Source organism: Bufo bufo, chromosome 3, assembly GCF_905171765.1.
Source record: "Bufo bufo chromosome 3, aBufBuf1.1, whole genome shotgun sequence".
NCBI lineage: Eukaryota > Metazoa > Chordata > Amphibia > Anura > Bufonidae > Bufo > Bufo bufo.
In genome coordinates, this window is record NC_053391.1 from 644,650,903 (window position 1) to 644,671,035 (window position 20,133).

Genomic DNA, 20,133 nt, shown 5'->3' on the forward strand with positions numbered 1-20,133 from the left:
CACACGTCATAAAACACGCTACTCTAAAAGACTATTTAATCCATTTATTATGGAACCCGACTTTGCCAAATAACAACCTACTAACAATAACACATGTTAGCAACCTCTGGTCTAAAATCCATGGGGCGCAAAGTGACTCGAACTCATCCCTCATCCAACACGCCACTATACGCACATTGGAACTAAATATCCCTGATATTAACTTACAAATGTGGCGAGGAAAGGGGATCATTACCATATCCCAAATTATGCCAGATGGCTCACTTCTTCCCTTTGATTCACTCCAACGCTTATTCACATTACCATGCACAGAATTCTACAACTACCTGAGAATTTGCCATTTTCTTACAAAAATTACGCAATCTCCGCCTCCAATAAACTCTGACATTATGAGACTGTTCCAGTTTCCATCCCTTTTTAAAAGACACACCACACAATATGTATACGACATATTAGGAGATAAAGCCACTTTCACTAAATCCTTACCCATCAAAAAATGGGAACTAGAGTTGGGAAAGTCCTTTCTTGATGAAACCTGGGCCTTAGCTATTAGATTCCTAGTCTCTAACTTCAAATGCGTCACTCACTATGAAGCGGGGCTGAAAACCCTCCTACACTGGTATTTTACTCCACAAAGACTATACACAATCTACCCTTCATCCTCCCCATATTGCTGGAGAGGTTGCGGTAACAAGGGCTCCTTACTCCACATTTTATGGTCATGCCCCATACTCGCTCCTTACTGGCAAAGTGTCTTTGACTTACTATCTGGTCTAACAGCTTAACTTATGGAACCACTCCCGGAACTAGCTCTACTGTTCTTAGGCATACATAACATACCCCCCCATACAGAAACATAGTAGGGCATATTCTTCTTAACGCTAAGCTGATAATTACTCGCCACTGGAAACAGCTGGCTCCACCGACCATCTCAGAAGTTATACAGGAGGTCAACGCATCATGTAGATATGAACACTCACTACCGCCCAAGATTATCTCTCTCAAATCTAGGCAGCTCACCTGGAGTCCATGGCTTCTTGACTTTAACTACTCTCCCTAACTTTCATAGATGTTTAATTAATCAGAGATAGGAGTGGGAATGTTGGGATCCAGAAGATACTCGCTCACCAGTCCCATTTTACTAGTACCATTACTACCTCCCCACCCCTCCTTCCTCCCTACCTTTTTCCCTCCCCTCTTTACCTTATTATTGTTATTGCTTACACTTTAAGGGTCTTGTGTCACCCTATTTCTTCTATGCAAAACAACCCATATATATTGTCATTGTATGAGCAAGCCTATTGCATAGGTAAGCCTCAACGTAAACCAAGATATTATGTTGTCTTGCTCTTTTGCTCCTTTTAAATAATAAAAACCGATTTATTCTAAGAGTGGCTGCAGAAGTGTATGTGACTACAGAGGTGACTTGCTTTCCCTGTGTTACGTAATTAATTTTGGTGTGGTTGCTTAACCTCTTCAGGACCCTGCCATTTCACCTTAAGGACCAGGCCATTTTTTGCAAATCTGACATGTGTCACGCTTTTACTTATCAAGGTCATTCTGAGATTGTTTTCTTGTCACATATTGTACTTCATGACAATGGTAAAATTGAGTAAAAAAATTCTATTTTTATTTATAAAAAAAATGCCAAATTTACAAACAATTTGGAAAATTTTCCAAATTTCCAAATTTCAATTTCTCTACTTTTATAATAGATAGTAATACCTCCAAAAATAGTTATTACTTTACACTCCCCATATGTCTACTTCATGTTTGGATCATTTTGTGAATGCCATTTTATTTTTTGGGGACGTTAGAAGGCTGAAGTTTAGAAGCAAATCTTGAAATTTTTCAGAACATTTTCAAAACTCACATTTTAAGGACCAGTTCAGGTCTGAAGTCACTTTGGGAGGCTTATATAATAGAAACCACCCAAAAATGACCCTTTCAGAAACTACACCCCTCAAGGTATTCAAAACTGATTTTTAAAAACTTTGTTAACCCTTTAGGTGTTCCACAAGAATTAATGGAAAATAGAGATAAAACGTAACTTTTTTTGGTAGAATTTCCTTTTTAATCAATTTTTTCCAGTTACAAATGAAGGGTTAACAGCCAAACAAAACTCAATATTTATTGCCCTGATTCTGTAGTTTACAGAAACAACCCATATGTGGTCGTTAACTGCTGTACGGGCACATGGTATTGTGCAGAAGGAAAGGAATGCTATATGGTTTTTGAAAAGCAGATTTCACTGGGATAATTTTAAGCTGCCCTGTCACATTTAAAGACCTCCTGATGCACCCCCAGAGTGGAAACTCCAAAAAAGTGACCCCATTTTAGAAACTACACCCTTCAAGGTATACAAAACTGATTTTACAAACTTTGTTAACCCTTTAGGTGTTCTACAATAATTAATAGAAAATAGAGATAAAATTTAAAAATTTCACTTTTTGGGCAGATTTTCCATTTTAATCCATTTCTTCCAGTTACAAAGCAAGGGTTAACAGCCAGGGGCGGGCTGGGCCGGGGGGCAGGGAGGCAATTGCCCCCCAGGCCGCCCGAAATAAACGGCCACTGGGCCGACCGTCTTAAAAAAAAAATTTTTTTTTTTTTTTTTTTTTATTCTTCAGGGCCGCACCGCCGATCATCACCACAGGCGGCGCGGCCCTGGATGTCATTGCGGCCGTGCTGTGTGCTGTGGGGCAGGGGAGGGAGAGGCGTGTCCCTCCCCTGTTCTTCTGATAGGCCGCAGGCACTAATGCCTGCAGCCTATCAGAGGCCGGCTCAGGCAGAGCAATGACGTCATTATCATTGCGACGCCTGAGCCAGCACACAGCAGGGACACAGGCCAGAAGAGGCTGCATCGCTGCTGATGGAGGTAAGTATTAGTGTTGTTTTTTTTTTCTTCTTTGCAGGGGGCTGGCACTATTGGGGGGGATCTGGCACTATAAGGGGGGCTGGCACTATGAGGGGATCTGGCACTATGGGGGGGGATCTGGCACTTTGGGGGAGCTAGCACTATGGGGGAGCTAGCACTATGGGGGGGCACTATAGGGGGAGCTGGCACTATGGGGGAGCTGGCACTATGGGGGGGGGCTGGCACTATGGGGGGGCTGGTACTATGGGGGAGCTGGCACTATGGGGGGGGCTGGCACTATGGGGGGGGCTGGCACTATGGGGGGGGCTGGCACTATAGGGGGAGCTGGCACTATGGGGGGCTGACACTATGGGGGGCTGTCACTATAAGGGGGCTGTCACTATGGGGGAGGAGCTGGCACTATGGGGGGGCTGGCACTATAGGGGGGCTGGCACTATGGGGGGGGATCTGGCACTATGGGGGGGATTTGGCACTATGGGGGGATTTGGCACTAAGGTGGGGAATCTGGCACTTTGGGGGAGCTAGCACTATGGGGGGGGCACTATAGGGCTGGAACTATGGGGCAGCTGGCACTATGGGGCGGCTGGCACTATGGGGGGCTGGAACTATGGGGGGGGCTGACACTATGGGGGACTGGCACTATAAGGGGGCTGGCACTATGGGGTAGGAGCTGGCACTATGGGGGGGCTTGCACTATAGGGGAGCTGGCACTATGGGGGGGGCTGGCACCACGGGGGGGGCTGGCACTATGGGGGAGCTGGCACTATAAGGGGGCTGGCACTATGGGTGAAGTGGCACTATGGGGGGGCTGACACTATAAAGGGGCTGGCACTATAAGGGGGCTGGCACTATGGGGGGGGCTGGCACTATGGGGTAGGAGCTGGCACTATGGGGGGGGCTGGCACTATGGGGTAGGAGCTGGCACTATGGGGGGGCTGGCACTATGGGGGAGCTGGCACTATAAGGGGGCTGGCACTATGGGTGAAGTGGCACTATGGGGGGACTGACACTATAAAGGGGCTGGCACTATAAGGGGGCTGGCACTATAAGGGGGCTGGCACTATGGGGGTGGGTGGCACTATGGGGTAGGAGCTGGCACTATGGGGGGGCTGGCACTATGGGGGAGCTGGCACTATGGGGGGGCTGCCACTATGGGGGGCCTGGCACTATGGGGGGCTTGTACTATGGGGGGGGAGCTGGTACTATGGGGGCATTTCTTGCTGGCACATTATGGGGGGGCACCATGGGGGAGAGGAGCACTATGGGGGTATCTGGGGGCTCTAAAGGGGCTTTTTTTTAATTATTGGCACATTCTGGGGGGCACTATAGGGGAGAGCAGCACTATGGGGCATCTGGGGTTACTATAGGGGCATTATTTGGGGGCACTATGGGGAAGTGGGGGCTCTAAAGGGGCCTTTTGTATTGGAACATTATGGGGGGCACTATGGCATTTGGTAGCACTAAGGGGGCCTTTTTTACTGGCACATTATGGCAGGCACTATAGGGGAGAGCGGCACTATGGGGCATTATTTGGGGGCACTATGGGGGAGTGGAGCACTATTGGGGCATATGGTGGCACTAAGAAGGGGAATTTTTTTACTGGCACATTGTGGGGGAGAGGAGCACTATAGGGGCATCTGCTGGGGGTACTAAGGGGCATTTTTTTACTGGCATATTATGGGGGACACTATGGGGAAGGGGGAGAGGAGCAGTATGAGTGCATTTACTGGGGCACTATATAGGGGTATTTTATACTGGCATACATTATGGGGACATTAGCTCAACTGCGGGCACTAAGCGGGGGTATTTCATGTACTGTCATATTATAGGGAAAATTAGTACTACTAGGGGGTATTATGGGGAGCTTTACTACTACTGGGGGGCTATGAGGAACATGATTACTAGGGCACTATTGGGGCATTATTACTACTAAGTGTGCTCTGGCAGATAATTATTTCTATTGGTGGGATTTTGGGGGGCACTGTTACTTTGGGGGCACCCTAGCACAGTATCAGCTTAGCACAATTATTTTTGGGGGACATTATCTTTATACTATGAGTGTCTGGGCGCAGTTATTTTTTAGAGCACTGTGTGCCAATAATTGTTTAAGGGGGCACTATCTGTGTGGTAGTAGTATTCCCAGGGGTACTGTTTCTGCAGTATAGTATTGGGGGTGGCAGGAAACTAATGTCTGTTTCTCAATCTCTGCAGAGACGGGAGATGGCTGAAAAATCATCATGGCGGTCTGGTCTGAATGGAGAAGATGAGGAAAAAGAACGTCTACAACAAAGGTGACATTGGATGTAAGAGGTATGGGGCGCTATGTAGGAGAGGAGATGCTCCGGCTCCTCCTCCTGCCATTTGCAGAAGGAGGATTCAGAGCTGGGTGAGGACGACGAAAGGGGGCAGCAGGCCACGGGCGGGTGGCAGATGGTGGGGGGGAACCACAAGCCTTAAGCAGGATCTGGGGAGGGAGGAGAACGGAGGAGCTTCCTGGCTGTAGCTTGTTGTATAAGCAGGCAGTGCAGCCAGGACAGACCTCCCCTCTCCGTATGATGTGTAGACAGGCCGCAACTATAGAATGTCAGCTGTACAGTGTGTGTTGGGAGTGGCCTATTAAATGTAGGAGGGGCTTTTAATAATGGGCGGGGCTAAAAATGGGCCACTTGACTGGATTTGCCCCCCAGGACTAAGGCTGCCAGCCCTCCCCTGTTAACAGCCAAACAAAACTCAATATTTATTGCCCTGATTCTGTAGTTTACAGAAACACCCCATCTGTGGTCGTAAACTGCTGTACAGGTACACGGCATTGCGCAGAAGGAAAGGAATGCCATATGGTTTTTGAAAGGCAGATTTTGCTGAACAGTTTTTTTGACCCCATGTCCCATTTGAAGCCCCCCTGATGCACCCCTAGAGTAGAAACTCCAAAAAAGTGACCCCATTTTGGAAACTATGGGATAAGGTGGCACTTTTGTTGGTACTAGTTTAGGGTACATATGATTTTTGTTTGCTCTATATTACACTTTTTGTGAGGCAAGGTAACAAGAAATAGCTTTTTTGGCAGCGTTTTTGTTTTTTGTTATTTACAACATTCATCTGACAGGTTACATCATGTGGTAATTTTATAGAGCAGGTTGTCACGGACGCGGCGATACCTAATATGTATACTTTTTTTTATTTATGTAAGTTTTACACAATGATTTCTTTTTTGAAACAAAAAAAATCATGTTTTAGTGTTTCCATAGTCTGAGAGCCATAATTTTTTCAGTTTGTGGGCGATTACCTTGGGTAGGGTATGATTTTTGCGGGATGAGATGATGGTTTTATTGGCACTATTTTGGGGTGTGTGTGACTTTTTGATCGCTTGCTATTACACTTTTTGTGATGTAAGGTGAAAAAAATGGCTTTTTTTACACCGTTTAAAAAAAAAAATGGTGTTAGGTCATGTGAAATTTTTATAGAGCAGGTTATTACGGACGCGGCGATACCTAATATTTTTTTTATTTATGTACGTTTTACACAATAATATCATTTTTGAAAACAAAAAAATTATGTTTTAGTGTCTCCATAGTCTGAGAGCAATAGTTTTTTCAGTTTTGGGGAGATTGTCTTAGTTAGGGTATAATTTTTTGCAGGATGAGATGACGGTTCTATTGGCACTAATTTGGGGTGCATATGACTTTTTGATCGGTTGCTGTTAGGCCTCTTTCACACTGGCGTCATGGATTTGGGCCAGATAAGATGGTGATGGACCATGTGATGGACCATGTGATGAGCGCAGTGACGTCACCACAGGTCCTTTTCCTCCTGGACAGCAAAGAAGAAGATAGAAGAGAAGCCAGGCTGCGCGAACAAGTGGATGAGGTGAGTTAAATTATTTTTAATTTTTTTTTAACCCCTCCAGCCCTATTTTACTAAGTATTCTGTATTAAGAATGCTATTATTTTCCCTCATAACCATGTTATAAGGGAAAATAATAATGATCGGGTCCCCATCCCAATCATCTCCTAGCAACCATGCGTGAAAATCGCACCGCATCCGCACTTGCTTGCGGATGCTTGCGATTTTCACACAGCCCCATTCACTTCTATGGGGCCTGCGTTGCGTGAAAAACGCACAAAATAGAGCATGCTGCGATTTTCACGCAACGCATAAGTGATGCGTGAAAATCACCGCTCATGTGCACAGCCCCATAGAAATGAATGGGTCTGGATTCAGTGCGGGTGCAATGCGTTCACCTCACGCATTGCACCCGCGTGGAAATCTCGCCTGTGTGAAAGAGGCCTTACACTTTTTGTGAAGTTAAGATGACAAAAAATGGCTTTTTTGACACCGTTTTTATTTTAATTTTTTACGGTGTTTACCTGAGGGGTTAGGTCATGTGGTGATACATAATATGTATACTTTTTTTTATATACTTAAGTTTTACACAACAGCATTTTTTAAACCCCAAAAAATCATGAACAACCAGGTGAGATACACCCCCCCCCCCCCCCTTCCCACCATACCTCTATCGTGCACTTTACCACACACTGTAAGTAACAGGATGGCATATGCAGTACAGTGCAGGTCTAGAAAGAAAGTGAAGGATTTGGAGCTTTGTTCCATTATAAAATTCCTTACAAAGGGAGAAAAGAAGCCTAAACAAATCCATGAAAAGATGATTGCTGTATATGGTGATGATGTACCTTCCTACTACCAAGTAAAGTTTTTGGCGAAGCAGATTAAATGTAGTAGGGAATATATTGAAGATGACCCCCGTTTCAGGACGACCTTTCAAACCATCTTCAGAGGAAATGTGCGGTAAAGTGAAGGCCATGATTTTGGAAGATCATCGGGTCAAAGCTAGTGTTATAGCTCATGAATCAGGCATTTCAGTTGGCACAGTTTCCAGTATCATTTGTGATGTTTTGATGATGTCAAAAGTCAGTTCCTAGTGGGTGCCACGAATGTTGACACCTGAGCAAAAATCTTGCCAGCAAATTAGCCAATAAAATTTAGACATGCTTAAAGAAAGACTTCTATTCTCAAATTATTATGGGTGATGAAACATGAGTCCACCACCAGGATCCTGAGGCCAAATAGTCCATGGAAGCAAAAGGGGTCACCAACTCCCAAAATATTTTGTGTGTAAACATCATTAGTTATATAGAAATAAAAAAACATCCTTCTCTGTGCTACATAAATAAAAAAAATATGGCAACCAATGTTTTCTTGTATAAATACAGTTAATTCAGTTGAAAAGCTAGAGAAAGAAGAGTGAACGTGATGTTTAATCTATTTTACATGTAACAATATGGTATTTTATTAGCTAAAAGGTAAAATACAAAGATTATGTACTAAATGGGAAACAAATGGGAAAAATTGACAAGAACTTAGGGTACTTTCACACTTGCATGGTTGGATTCCGGCAGGCAGTTCCGATGCTGGAACTGCCTGCTGGATCCGGAAATCCATATGCAAACGGATAGCATTTGTTTCCGGATGCGGATCCGGCTGACAAATGCATTGCAACACCGGATCCGTCTCTCCAGTGTCATCCGGAAAAACGGTTCCGGTATATTTTTTTTCAACATTTTTAAAGGTCTGCGCGTATTCCGAGACACTTGGTATTGGATACGGCTGAGTGCCTGCGCCTGTACAATACTCCTGCTCCAGAGGGCAACAGCGCTCTGATTACGTCACTGGGGTCGGCGCATGCCCAGTGACACTATTGAGGCTGTTGCCCTCAGGAGCAGGAGTATCGTACAGGCGCAGGCACTCAGCGATACTGCGCCTGCGCGGGATTTCGGAGGCCAAGAGAGGAGGAAGCAAGGACGATACAGTGAATAAATTAAATGACGCAGTGGAGGGGGTGGCGCCGTTCGGCAAGGATGTAGGAGTACATTTATTTCTTAGGAGGCGTGCTGGGCTTGGAAGAAAGGTGGGCTGGGCACTGCAGGGGGGCGTTACTGGGCACTGGAGCAGAGTAATAACGCCCCTCTGGGCACCTTGAGACTTCATTTGCATATCAGAAAAATAGCTTTTTCATCTGAAAGAAAAGTTGAATAAAAGAAAGAGGACACATGCTGGAATGAAGGTACTTTATTGCATATTGCTATGTTAACGGTTTTATATGGTCAAAATAGGTGACAGATTCCCATTAACGCAAGTGTGAAAGTACCCTTAGTTGACAGTAAACATAATTGTAGCAACCAGTGTCAGGCAAGCTGCAGCCAAGTCAGATAAGATTATGGAGTGCATCAAAAGGGGCATAGATGCACATGAGAAAAACATAGTTCTACCACTTAAAAAATCATTAGGCACACAAAACATGGAGTATTGTATAACATTTTAGGCTACTGTGCACAATAAAGACAAAGGAAAGCTTCAGCGGGTTCAAGGACGGGCAACTGAAGTAATAAATGGAATGAGTGGAATACAGTACCCAGAAAGATTATAAAAAAATGGGTAAAAAGGTTAGGAAAAAGACGGGAGGGGAAGTTTTCTACACAAACATAAAAGAGGATTCTTTATCGTAAGAGCAGGGAGACTATGGAACTCTATGCCTGAGGAGGTGGTGAAGGTGAACTCAATAAAAGAGTTCAAAAGGGCCTGGATGTATTTGTGGTGTGTAATAATATTAGAAATCATTAGATGTACTCGGGATGAGTTTTCAATCTGTGGATTTATTCCATACCCCCCAACCATCCCGCATCTAGTGGGACAGTTCTGGATTTAGGTGACTGTCCCACGGTCCCGGAAAGCCCGAGGTATGTCCTGCTCTCAGCTGATTGTAATGGTGAACCGGAGACGTCCGCTTCCCGGTTGACCATTCCTCTCAGATGCCAACACTCCCCAGCAGCAGCATGATATACTGTCACACATTGCACTGCTGGGCTGTGTAGGAGAAATGGAGGAATCAGCCTCTGTGCTCCTCCTCCACAGCAAGCGTGGTATGTGACAGCATTGTGTTGCTGCTGGAAGCATCGGCATCTGAGTTGTGATCATCTGAGGAACCAGGTGAGTATTTACTGTTTGTTGTTTTTACTTCGTGTGAAGGGGCACATCTTACCATAACTACCATGAAGGGGGCACAACTGGGAATAACTGCTATGAAGGGGGCACATCTTGGCAAAACTGCGACAAAGGGGGCACATCTTGGCATATCTACCGTGAAGGGGGCACATATCTGGCCATAACTACTGTGAGGGGGAACCTATCTGGGCTTAACTAGTGTACCGGGGCACATCTGGTCATAACTGCTGAGAGGTGGCATATCTGGCCAAAACTACTGTGAAGGGGGCACAATGTGGGCATAATTACTATGAGGGGCACAATGTGGGCATTACTACTGTGAAGGGGGCACAGTGTGGATTACTATTATGTGCTGGCACAAATTATTACTATGTGGGGAGCATTAAGTGGACTGGATGTGTATAGTTATGCTTTGGGCAGAGTAAGAGGCGTGAACTAGTATGAAAAAAATTGCTGCACGCCGCATATGTTGTCCCTCTTTCCAATTTTCTAAAGTTGGGAGGTATGTTATTCTGATTGCCACAATTTTTCCCAGTGATGAGATGTTTGCCTCATTGGGGGTGGAGGGGGTTGTCTTTCTCTGGGTCAACACTGCAGAATAAAGGGCTTTCTTTCTCTTTCTTTTAGTCTTCAAAGCTGCTGTATGTAGTGATGGACGAACATCGGCCAGGACGATTCACGAACGCGCGTTCGCGGTCAAATGTTTGCGAACCGTGCGTTCGCATCGGGCCAATTGACTTTAATAGCAGGCTGTAACGGACCGTTTCCGCAGACAAGGGGTTAAAATCCGTTTAGGCGATATGCCCCTTTCTGAGAGACAGGCACAGCTACTGCAGAACACCAACTCCCGAACTGGATACAAAGTAGCACTCCAAACTGGAACCTCACGAATAGCTGCTAGCAGACGAACAGGAAAAGCATACAATCCTGGCAATCGGTCTTCTAACAGCATACAGTGAATCCCCCCAATAACGAGACAAGGCTCCGTTTTGAGGGTCAAGCAGTGGTCTGACTGTACTTCACGTACAGCCTCTTTTATTCATAACCCACAAACATAGTACTGCCCACAGGGGTTTGAAATACAACCAATCAGTATATTACAAGACATACAATGTAACTACAGCAACCAATCGTTCACGCCCCCAGAGGACCAGAATGAAGACTGTAACATAGGACAACATATCCCCACAATGCATCATGGTTTCCTCCTCTCTGTCCAGACAACCTGAAGAGCAATCCAATTATCTCTGAGGACAAAAGGAGATCGCCAATACACATGTGAGGACAACAGAACAGACATCACCATTTTAAACACACAATGGGACAATAGAAACACACCCAGCATATTCCCTCCCCTTATCCTGAGAGGAGACTCAATTATACATACAGTTAAACATACTTTCTACCCAACTTTCATAACTCTAAAACCATACATCACATTCACATAAAAATTACATATTCGCAATCAATCCATTTAGGGGAACAACATATTAAAAACTGGCATGAATCAGACCAGGGGTTCAAAAGTTAGGATATGGCCCATAATCCAGGGGCAAGAGGCCAGCAGCCAGTCCTCTCCAAAACCCAGTGGCGAGGTTGGTTTCGCCACACATCTCCCCCCCCCAGGGAAGACTAACCAGATACCTGACCTCACGCCGGTCGGTACCTGAGTTAGTCTGGCAGCCCACCCACAACCAAATACTGGACCTGTTGACTTTAGTAGCCTGTCTCTGTCCCGTGAGTCCACCAAGGTTATGTTGGAAGCTGGTACTCCCAGTCTCTGTGTTGCTCCCTGGCTTGGAGTGGAGGTTGCTTTGTGGGCAGGTATCAGCGGTACTCTGCCCTGGTGCCAGCACTACCACGGAAGAAGCCTGGTTGGAGCCTGGTTGTTGGAGGGGGAGACCGACTGTCTCTACCCCCTGTGCTGTAAGTGCAGAGACCACGGTCCCATCTGCACTGTTGTGGGGCTTGCTGTCTCCCCCTGGTGCGTTAAGCTGCCGCTGGGGAGAGGGGGTAACAAGCTCCTCTCCCATACATACTTCCGGCCACTGGGGAGGGTGACCGACCGTCTCCGCTCCCAATACAGTGTCCTGTTGCTGGGGAAAGGAGACTGGGCTCTCTATTCCCTGCTGGACACTCTGCCGCTGGGGGACAGGACCGACTGTCTCTGCCCCCTGTAACTCCGCCTGCCGCTGGGGAGGGAGGACGCTGCTCTCCTCTCCCTGCATTTCACACTGCCTTCCCGGCATATCACTCTGCTGCTGGGGGGCAGGAACAACTACCTCTGCCCCCTGTACCTCAGCCTGCCGCTGGGGAGGGAGGACGCTGCTCTCCTCTCCCTGCACTTCACACTGCCGCTGGGGAATGGAGACTGGGCTCCCAATTCCCTGCAATTCACACTGCCGCTGGGGAATGGAGACTGGGTCTGTCACCTTACTGTCCTGCTGAGCCTTCTCACTGGCGTGGAACAGCTGCTGGTAGCCCTGTTCCAGCTCCATCTCCCGGGTCACCAGGTGGACCAGGTCCTGCTCAATCTCATGAGTGTCGTCCCAGTCATACCTGCTCTCCCTCCATTCCAAGAGATCATGGAACCGGGCTTGTGTAGGGCTCCCAAACTCCAGCTCTGAAAAAGTCTCCCATAACAAGCCAGGACCATCAAACTCCTCTCCCTCCGGCTTGTCATGCTCAGCTGTCCTGGGTAGGTACTGTGCCCCATACCACCAGAGCGCCTGGTAGGCATCTTCCAGCCACAGCTCCCGCCATGCTAGGAGTTCCAATTCCTTCACCCATTCCTCCCGGGGCTGCTCTCCCAGGAAAGGCATCCGCAGGGCTACTCGCTTCTGCAACCGCTGGTCTTCCGTGGGGAGTCTCTTGTCCTGCATATACTCCACAATACCCAGTACCTGGTACCAGATGCCTTTGCGGACTGCATCTCGGTCATCCATGACACCCTCATCGTACTCCACTGCTGTTTCCATTCTGGTGCTTTTAGGGTCGCTGTACTGGGACATGCGTTGTCCTTAAATTGTAGAATCCACAGAAATGGTGTCTCCTGTAGCTGTCCTTCTGGCTGTAGGAACGATCCCACTGCTGCCACCAATGTAACGGCACGTTTCCGCAGACAAGGGGTTAAAATCCGTTTAGGCGATATGCCCCTTTCTGAGAGACAGGCACAGCTACTGCAGAACACCAACTCCCGAACTGGATACAAAGTAGCACTCCAAACTGGAACCTCACGAATAGCTGCTAGCAGACGAACAGGAAAAGCATACAATCCTGGCAATCGGTCTTCTAACAGCATACAGTGAATCCCCCCAATAACGAGACAAGGCTCCGTTTTGAGGGTCAAGCAGTGGTCTGACTGTACTTCACGTACAGCCTCTTTTATTCATAACCCACAAACATAGTACTGCCCACAGGGGTTTGAAATACAACCAATCAGTATATTACAAGACATACAATGTAACTACAGCAACCAATCGTTCACGCCCCCAGAGGACCAGAATGAAGACTGTAACATAGGACAACATATCCCCACAATGCATCATGGTTTCCTCCTCTCTGTCCAGACAACCTGAAGAGCAATCCAATTATCTCTGAGGACAAAAGGAGATCGCCAATACACATGTGAGGACAACAGAACAGACATCACCATTTTAAACACACAATGGGACAATAGAAACACACCCAGCATATTCCCTCCCCTTATCCTGAGAGGAGACTCAATTATACATACAGTTAAACATACTTTCTACCCAACTTTCATAACTCTAAAACCATACATCACATTCACATAAAAATTACATATTCGCAATCAATCCATTTAGGGGAACAACATATTAAAAACTGGCATGAATCAGACCAGGGGTTCAAAAGTTAGGATATGGCCCATAATCCAGGGGCAAGAGGCCAGCAGCCAGTCCTCTCCAAAACCCAGTGGCGAGGTTGGTTTCGCCACACATCTCCCCCCCCCAGGGAAGACTAACCAGATACCTGACCTCACGCCGGTCGGTACCTGAGTTAGTCTGGCAGCCCACCCACAACCAAATACTGGACCTGTTGACTTTAGTAGCCTGTCTCTGTCCCATGAGTCCACCAAGGTTATGTTGGAAGCTGGTACTCCCAGTCTCTGTGTTGCTCCCTGGCTTGGAGTGGAGGTTGCTTTGTGGGCAGGTATCAGCGGTACTCTGCCCTGGTGCCAGCACTACCACGGAAGAAGCCTGGTTGGAGCCTGGTTGTTGGAGGGGGAGACCGACTGTCTCTACCCCCTGTGCTGTAAGTGCAGAGACCACGGTCCCATCTGCACTGTTGTGGGGCTTGCTGTCTCCCCCTGGTGCGTTAAGCTGCCGCTGGGGAGAGGGGGTAACAAGCTCCTCTCCCATACATACTTCTGGCCACTGGGGAGGGTGACCGACCGTCTCCGCTCCCAATACAGTGTCCTGTTGCTGGGGAAAGGAGACTGGGCTCTCTATTCCCTGCTGGACACTCTGCCGCTGGGGGACAGGACCGACTGTCTCTGCCCCCTGTAACTCCGCCTGCCGCTGGGGAGGGAGGACGCTGCTCTCCTCTCCCTGCATTTCACACTGCCTTCCCGGCATATCACTCTGCTGCTGGGGGGCAGGAACAACTACCTCTGCCCCCTGTACCTCAGCCTGCCGCTGGGGAGGGAGGACGCTGCTCTCCTCTCCCTGCACTTCACACTGCCGCTGGGGAATGGAGACTGGGCTCCCAATTCCCTGCAATTCACACTGCCGCTGGGGAATGGAGACTGGGTCTGTCACCTTACTGTCCTGCTGAGCCTTCTCACTGGCGTGGAACAGCTGCTGGTAGCCCTGTTCCAGCTCCATCTCCCGGGTCACCAGGTGGACCAGGTCCTGCTCAATCTCATGAGTGTCGTCCCAGTCATACCTGCTCTCCCTCCATTCCAAGAGATCATGGAACCGGGCTTGTGTAGGGCTCCCAAACTCCAGCTCTGAAAAAGTCTCCCATAACAAGCCAGGACCATCAAACTCCTCTCCCTCCGGCTTGTCATGCTCAGCTGTCCTGGGTAGGTACTGTGCCCCATACCACCAGAGCGCCTGGTAGGCATCTTCCAGCCACAGCTCCCGCCATGCTAGGAGTTCCAATTCCTTCACCCATTCCTCCCGGGGCTGCTCTCCCAGGAAGGGCATCCGCAGGGCTACTCGCTTCTGCAACCGCTGGTCTTCCGTGGGGAGTCTCTTGTCCTGCATATACTCCACAATACCCAGTACCTGGTACCAGATGCCTTTGCGGACTGCATCTCGGTCATCCATGACACCCTCATCGTACTCCACTGCTGTTTCCATTCTGGTGCTTTTAGGGTCGCTGTACTGGGACATGCGTTGTCCTTAAATTGTAGAATCCACAGAAATGGTGTCTCCTGTAGCTGTCCTTCTGGCTGTAGGAACGATCCCACTGCTGCCACCAATGTAACGGCACGTTTCCGCAGACAAGGGGTTAAAATCCGTTTAGGCGATATGCCCCTTTCTGAGAGACAGGCACAGCTACTGCAGAACACCAACTCCCGAACTGGATACAAAGTAGCACTCCAAACTGGAACCTCACGAATAGCTGCTAGCAGACGAACAGGAAAAGCATACAATCCTGGCAATCGGTCTTCTAACAGCATACAGTGAATCCCCCCAATAACGAGACAAGGCTCCGTTTTGAGGGTCAAGCAGTGGTCTGACTGTACTTCACGTACAGCCTCTTTTATTCATAACCCACAAACATAGTACTGCCCACAGGGGTTTGAAATACAACCAATCAGTATATTACAAGACATACAATGTAACTACAGCAACCAATCGTTCACGCCCCCAGAGGACCAGAATGAAGACTATAACATAGGACAACATATCCCCACAATGCATCATGGTTTCCTCCTCTCTGTCCAGACAACCTGAAGAGCAATCCAATTATCTCTGAGGACAAAAGGAGATCGCCAATACACATGTGAGGACAACAGAACAGACATCACCATTTTAAACACACAATGGGACAATAGAAACACACCCAGCATATTCCCTCCCCTTATCCTGAGAGGAGACTCAATTATACATACAGTTAAACATACTTTCTACCCAACTTTCATAACTCTAAAACCATACATCACATTCACATAAAAATTACATATTCGCAATCAATCCATTTAGGGGAACAACATATTAAAAACTGGCATGAATCAGACCAGGGGTTCAAAAGTTAGGATATGGCCCATAATCCAGGGGCAAGAGGCCAGCAGCCAGTCCTCTCCAAAACCCAGTGGCGAGGTTGGTTTCGCCACACAGGCGAACCTGAAAAACCTTCAGGTCATATTTGCAGCCACCAAATACAAACTATGAGTGCACAAATAGTCCCACAACATGGACAGTGACATACCAGAGGGGGATCATTGGCAAAAATTCCCACAAAAAATATGTATTTCAATCAGGGGCCATTTTTATGTGTCTTAAAGGGAAACTCTTAAAAATGTGCCCTGCTGGAGCCTGGAAATGTTTTATTTCCTATCGGTTTAATGTATACAAATGTGCAGCACTCCACGTTTTTGTACCTTGCAGAGCCTATTAAAAAAAATGTGTAAAGGTAATAACGTACATTTTTTTCTACCATGGAACTGTATGGTGAATGAACACCACTGTATGGCATCAGTCTGAGGCATCTGTTAACGCATACATTTTTGGTATGCATTAAATGGATGGCAAAAATAGGATGTGAACCCAGCCCTAGTGTCAGAATAAGCACCAGTACACAGCGGAGCAGCGTGGCGGAGAGGGGAGGCCGCCATGTACTGACAGAGCGCTACCAGGTGCTGGTGGTCAGGGATGAGGACTGTATTTCCTAAGGATCATTTTCTACTGGGAAATACAGGGCACAGTATAATACATTCGAATCTATATAATATAAAGATATTAGTCCTACCCCCGAATAAAAATACAATTAGGTGGTCATTTATTATATAGAAATACTTCTATGTTAGGCGTATTTCTGACACAGATTGTGGCGCAAAGGTCCTTAGCACCGCAATCTGCATATTTTTCCCGCTCATGCCAGGTCTAAAAAAGGATGCCATGGGCAGGGAAAAGTGACACAGTTAGGGCCATCCACTTATTGGATACCACCGCCATACATTGACCGGATAACACCTCTGTACAGTAACCGGATAACACCGCCATACCATGACAGGATAAAAGGGTATAAGAGGGCACAGTACAGTGAATGACTAGGGGCACTGCACAGGGTATGTTAAGAGGGCACAATGCAGGGTATAAGGGGGCACAGTATGGGGTGGGGGAACAGTCACATGACCCTGTGACATTAGAAGGTCCTTATGGTGAATGTGGTTCATACGCCACCATAATGAGAGGCAGAGGAGTGAGACAGGGGTATGATTATGTGGCTAGAGATAAATAATGTAACTGTCGGCCAGTACAGGCCCCAAAAATTTGCCAATAGGCATTCACTTGACAGCACAGAACTTTGGATTCTGTCGCTGGAGGTGCATTAGGCGGTCACAGGATAAATATGTAACTGTCGGCCAGTACAGGCCCCAAAAATTAGGCATTCACCTGACATAAAAGGCCTTTTATGCCGCTGTATATACATAAGGCAAGGACCATTTATTGTTCTGTGTGGTGGCGGATATGTGTGGGCTGGCATGAGGAAAGTGAATTACACGTGGTCATCACAGGTGTTGAATTTCTCTGAGATCCTCGCCTCATTCATAAAAAAAAAAAAGGGAGGTAGTCCAAACTGTCATGAGCTAGGCGAGTGCACTTATCGGTCATGATCCCCCCTGCTGCGCTGAACGTCCTTTCAGACAGGACACTCGACGAGGGGCAAGCCAAGAGTTCCATGGAAAATTGTGCCAGCTCTGGCCACAGGTCAAGCCTGCACACCCAGTAGTCAAGGGGTTCCTTGCTTCTCAGAGTGTCCACATCGGCCGTTAACCCGATGTAGTCGGACACCTGTCGGTCTAGGCATTCCCTGAGGCTGGATCCGGAGGGCGGCTGTCGATGGGTTGGCTGCAAGAATGATCTCATATCCGAAGTGACCAACACATCTTCGAACCGCCCTCTTTTTGCAGACGCAGTAGGATTGGTACCTGCACCTGTTTTGCTATGGGTGGCAATTCCTCTGCCAGCACCCGCAACAGCAGAATGTAGCATTTCTTGCAGCAAGACCTGGAAATGCTGCATTCTGACAGCCCTCTGTGATGCTGGTTACATGTCCTCCATTATGAGTTTGTACCGGGGGTCTAAGTACGTTGCCACCCAGTACAGGTCCTTGACCTTTATGCTTTTTATACGGGGGTCCCTCTTCAAACACTGGACCATGAAGGCCCCCATTTGCACTAAACTGGAAGCGGTGGAGCACCCGGGCTCCTGCTTATCGCCCAGGAGAATGTCGTCCTCGGTCTCCTCCACCCAGCCACGGACAACACCAGGGATCCCGGAAAAGTTTAAAGCCTGCTCCCTCCTCCTCCCCCCAGCCACCATCCTCCTCTGACACCTCTTCAGACTCCTGCTGACTTGTCTCAGATGGAGTAGCCCCCCCCTAGGAATTTATTCAGCATTGCGACTTCCTCATCTTCCAGCTCCTGCTCCTCGACGGCTTGATCAATGACACGACGCAATGCACAATCCAGAAAGAAGGCGTAAGGTACGATGTCACTGATGGCGCCCTGGCTGCGACTGACTAGTTTGGTGATCTCATTAAATGGCCTCAGAAGTCTGCATGCGTCGCGCATGAACAGCCACTGGCGCGGTGAAAAAAAAACAAGCTCCCCAGAACCTGTCCTGCTGCAGAGTTCGTACAGGTAGTCGTTAATGGCACGTTTCTGCTGGAGCAGCCTATCAAGCATATACAAGGTGGAGTTCCAGCGCGTCAATCAAACGCCTCTTCGGGCAAGCCGCTGAATGTCAGCAAGGCGAGCCATGGCCGTGTAAGATCTTCTAAAATGTCCAGAGAATTTCTTGGCCTGCCGCAAGATGCCCTAGACCCCGGGGTATTTGGCAACGAATCACTGCACGACTAATTTCAGAACATGTGCCATTTTGCCCTGTTTCAGCGCGCTCAGCAGATTGGCACCATTGTCGCACACCACTTTACCAACTGTCAAATTGAGCGGGGTTAGCCACTGATCGGCCTGTGACCGCAGAGCTGAAAGGAGTGCAGGACCGGTGTGTCTCTTGGCTTCCAGGCACAACAGCCGTAGCACAGAATGGCAACATCTCACCTGGCCCTGGAGATGGAGGATGGAGTAGGAGGAGGAGAAGAAGAGGCCGGCCTGCATGCAGTCTGTGGCGGTAACACCAAATCCACACGGGTGCCATGGGTTACATGCTTGATGGCCGTCAGAGGGTTCACCCAGTGGGCAGTAAAAGTTATGTACCTTTCCTGCCCATGTTTGCTAGACCAAATGTCTGTGGTCAGATGCATCTTGGCACCGACACTGTGTGCCAGAGATATATTAACTTGCCGCTGAACGTGGCCATATAGTTCAGGGATGCCCTTCTGGGAGAAATGTTTCCTTCCGGGGACCTTCCGTTGCGGTGTGCCAATGGCCCCAAATTTTCTAAAGGCCTCCGAGTCCACCAATTTATATGGCAGTAGTTGGCGGGCTAGCAGTTCCGAATAGCCAGTGGTCAGCCGTTAAGCAAGATGATTATCCGCTCGAACATTTGGGCCACGGAAGCCTGCCTTGTGCCAGATGAACGCGACGACGGCACGGTGGAAGGTAAAGTGGAGGACAAATGGGAGGAGAGAGGAGAAGAGGCAGGACGTGGAATGCCGGGAGTGTGGCTTTGTGGCTTCTGGCGGCGTTGCTCCCACTGGGCTCGGTGATGGGAGGCCAGGTGCCTTCTTAAGGCTGTCATCCTTAGGTGAGTGTTGGGCTTACCGTGACTGCACAGGCTGCAGACGGCAACACTATTATCAGCAGCTGACACGTTAAAAAAAAGCCCACACTGCGGAGCCATGTGCCGGCATCCTGGGAGCGCAAGATGTGACCGTGCATGGTGAATGGCTCGCTCCAGATACATTTGCAGTCTGCTTTTTGCCTCCTGTGCACTGCGAGTTCTGCCTGCGTCGCCTCCCTATCTGCTGCTCTGTCTCTCCCTCTGAACTCCCCTCCTCTTCCTTTCTTGTGGGCACCCACGTGACGTCCATCGACACGTCATCATCGTCACCTTCACCACCACTGACAGAGATCACAG